Source organism: Benincasa hispida, chromosome 9, assembly GCF_009727055.1.
Source record: "Benincasa hispida cultivar B227 chromosome 9, ASM972705v1, whole genome shotgun sequence".
NCBI lineage: Eukaryota > Viridiplantae > Streptophyta > Magnoliopsida > Cucurbitales > Cucurbitaceae > Benincasa > Benincasa hispida.
Genome location: NC_052357.1, coordinates 33,512,576 through 33,516,945, shown reverse-complemented (window position 1 = coordinate 33,516,945; position 4,370 = coordinate 33,512,576).

Sequence of the window (4,370 nt, the reverse complement as noted above, 5' to 3'; positions counted from 1 at the left end):
TTAGTGGAGTGACCAACAATTAATTGATGTTAAATAATTTAATTAAAAGAGTTTAATTAATTATTCAAGTATCATTGAAGTAACAAGTCCATAAGGTCTCCTTTGTAGCTCAACTGGGATTATTGAGAATTAATTACATGTGATATAATTAATTTATCTTAATTATATATGATATAATTAATATAATATATTTGATACATTATAATATAAATTTTATCTGAGAGAATTTAAATATTTGAATATGATTTAAATATTAATTATATGGATGAGATTAATATAGTTAAATTTAGTATAAATGTGATTTATATTAAATGTCATGCATTATTTAGAGAGAAACAAATTATAGGTTATATTGTATTTGATACAATATAAAAACTATAGGTTATATGTTATATTTGATATAACATATAGTTTAATATATATTATATGATAAGGTGATTATTGTATATATATATATTGAATTTTATGTCCTAAAACTCATAATTTGTAAACATTAGAACTTATTCTGAGAATTCGATAAAGTTATTGTTGAATATATTGTTTTTTAGAAATCCAATAAACCTAAGTCCTTTGACTATTATATGAGTACTTAAACTTTATATAGAGACATACAAGTGGATCAGGTTTGAGTAAATAGTAAAAAATGATCCATAGTATATGAATAAGGTTGGGTACCTTATTCTGGTAACACTATTGGATACGGCCTACTTTGTAGTTGTTACAAAGTGTTGTAAAGTGCTACATACGAAGTGATCCTAATTCGTGTATGTTGAGACATGAGGAGTGGGGGTGTCTATTGCAAATGAGTTTTGTGCAAAATCGGACCACGGAATCTGTCACTCTTACTTTATAACGATGCTTACTGTTTAAGACTGACTATTTCAAAGCGATGACCTAGGTAACTTAACCTTAATCCTGAGCTAACTATGAACTCCTATTTGTTCGGGATTATCCTTTGATCTGCAAACGGTGAGAGTACACCAATTTTCTCTGCTCAATAAGCTTACCATTTTGGGGATAAGACTGGATAAATAGCTGGGAACATAGGGTGCAAGAGGGAACTCACTTTTACCCGATTAGGGTTACTAGAGAGGTTGTTCCCTTCAAGTGCTGATTCTGGGTCTTGAACAAGAGGCCTCACCCTCTCATTGGCCTGAGAGGGATTCGATTTATTGATTGGATCACAAATCAATTGTTCATTAGGGGATCAGTGGAACTTAAGGAACAAGAGGTAATTTCGGGGGTAAAATAGAGATTTGACCCAGCCGTTATTACGAGCAACCTGTGAAGGGTTAACTTACTAATCATGGTTATATCGAGTGGACATAATATATCTACAGTAAGGGGAGTTCAGCTATGGGCTTGAATGGAATCACCGATTAGTTAACGAATGGGGGTTAGATCGGTCTAATGAGTTTAGCCGATTAATCTCGGATCATTGGAGCCCATGATCTGTAGGTCCGCGAGGTCCTCCTACTAGCTCGTAAATGGGTAAGCTTTAGGGTAGTTTGAGAAATTAATTTAAAATATTCAAATTAAACGAAACAAGAGAATAAATATTTAAATATATGAAGATGATTATTGTGTAAAAATTAATTTAAGAAAATCAATTTTTAAATTAAAATGATTTAAAAGTCATTTTGTGTTTTAAAAAGAAAATGGAAAAACAATTTGCATGGTTGCACAAAATGGAAAATGGATTTTCTCCATTACCATCATCTTTATGTTCACATAAAAACCATTTATTTCTCTACTTTGATTCTCCAAGCATGAACTGCAAGCCATGTACTCCATCACTTTGCATGTTCATCTAAATATATAAAGAAGATTGGAGTTGTTGGAGAAGAAAAAAGAATACAGAATTTTGAGAGAAAAATTATGGTGAAGAAGAAACCGTCTTCTTCAATTTGCTGCTGTGAGCTTTTCTTGTTTCTTAACATCTTCAAGTTGTTTTTGAGTCCCACAACTCTGCCTAAAGCTCTAGAAGCATAGTAGGGAAGGCTTTGAGGTGGTTCACATTGATATCAAGTGAAGACAGCAGCTGAACAGACGTTTTTCTTGGAGAGTTCATGAAAGGTATGTTTTGAAAACCCAATTTTTATGAAGAGCATGCTTTAGTTTTTGCCAAAATTAGTGAATTAGAATGCTTATGGATCCTTGATACTTCTGTTGCATATTGTTTAACTCTTACAATATATATACATATATATACATATATAATAATTGTTATTTATTAAATTTAATTGATTAATTTTTTAAATTAATTTAGGAGGGAGTCTTCCTCTCTTTTCTCTCTTGTGGAAGATGTGGTGTGGTGATTTTTTGGTTTTTTGAGATCGTCATCTTCTTCACAGATTGGTATTACGTTGAATCTGGATTCTCAAGAACTCATAGAAAGTCTTCCCTGCAAAGCAAAAAAAATTCCTCTATTAAAAATTCTCTCCCTTATACCAAAATAATCAGAGCCTATAACTCCTGAGGATTCTCTTCCCCCATAGAGTAAAGGAAACTTTTGTGGTGGTGTCCTCGTTGGATGTTTTTTTGGTTCATGATTATTTTGAAGGAACTCTTATTAAAGAGTACCTCTGAGTAGAAGCAAGATCGTTCCAAACTCATTGTGACAGAATTACCGCATTCACAATCAAACAGACTAGTTATGAATTTAACAACAAATTACGACATGCTTTGAACTTTAAACAACGAAGAGAATAAGATACATACCAGTTGAAGTACCTTTCTTTGCCTTAAATCTTGCTCTCATCAATGGACTGCACCTCTCGCTCTCGCTGTGCAAGCCAAAACAATCGTCCACTAAATCACTGTCGTCTACCCACGAACGGACTCCTCAGGAACAAGGTAGCAGGGAAGACACCACCACTCGGAACCCTCGGTATTCTTGGAGTGAGAATCTAAGAGGTGTAGGCTTTGTTGGATTTGGTAGAGGGAAGGAGGAAGGAACAATCATTTACCATGACCAAGCAAGTGGGAGATATCGGGTGTCTATCATATAGACAGATGCTGATCGTTTAGGTAGAGGTACACGATTGTGTAGTAAAAGGGGCTTGACCGTATAGACGATCGTTTAGTAAAATGCTTGAGTGCGCAATCGCTTAGAAAGAGCTAGACGATTGTTTAAGTAAATCTATGCAATCATTTAGGAAAAGTCGTACATGTACACAATCATTTAGTAAACGTTGAGCTACCGTGTATGCTCTCGATTTGCTATGCGATAGACAGTGTAATAATCGGTGAGCGAATTTCAGATCACTTGCAAAATGAAAACAATTTTCATTTTATCCTTCAGTTACGAAACTGAACGCAACCTCCCACTATCTTATTTGATTACGGAGAAAAAACCGCCACAATTATCCCATAATTGTTAAATTAAAAAATAAATATACTCTTAATATATCTATAACCTATGGTTTGATATTACATCATATGCAACATATGAACCATAGTCCTTTTCTCTTCCACTAGATATAAATTATATTTATATCATTTTCCTCCAATTAATGTATCTCATACATCATGTCAACCATATCATATATAATTGACCAGTTCAATCATATCATATATAATCGAACTCCCTCTTGTCAATTTGAACATTTCAAACTGACCCAAAAACTGATTCTCAACTTGAATCCATTGAGTTACCAAGGGAACCTTATGGACCTATGGCTCGAAGCTCCAACCGTACGTAAATAGCTGACTAAACTTTTTAGCCATAAGATCCACCATCTGTTAACTGCCAGGCATTCCACTAAAGACCGGCAGTTACACTTTTCTCACCAGAGATATATTTTTGTGTCCATCGGATATAACCAATCAATAGTATGATAACCCTTCACAGATGCTCGTAAGTACAGCTCGACCAATTTACTGTTTTGCCCTTGTAGTTACATCTAACTCCTTAAGTACAACTGATCCCTCTAATAAACAATAGAACATAGTCCTACTATGTGTGGACACTTTTCAGGCCATGAGAAGGTGTGTGGCGCCACATCGTTCAAGCTCCGGAATCAGCTCTTAAGGGAACAATCTATCTACTTATCCCTGCTTCGGGGAAGGAGTGAATTCCATATTGTGTAGCTGAGTTCCTAGCTCCCAATCCCAAAGTGGTAGGCTTGAATCGGCGATCTGGCCACTTGCACCCATGCAAATCAAAGGACCACCTTCAAAGGCAGGAGTTCTCAACTCACTCAGGATTGAGGTCATATTACCTATGATCATCCTAGTGAAGTGAAGTCTCTGTCATGAATGGCGTTATATAACAAGACTATAACATTTCATGGTCTGGTCTTATATAAATTCCTTTGTATAGAACGCCTCCGCTCGCATGTCTCCACATGAATAATCAGGATCAGACC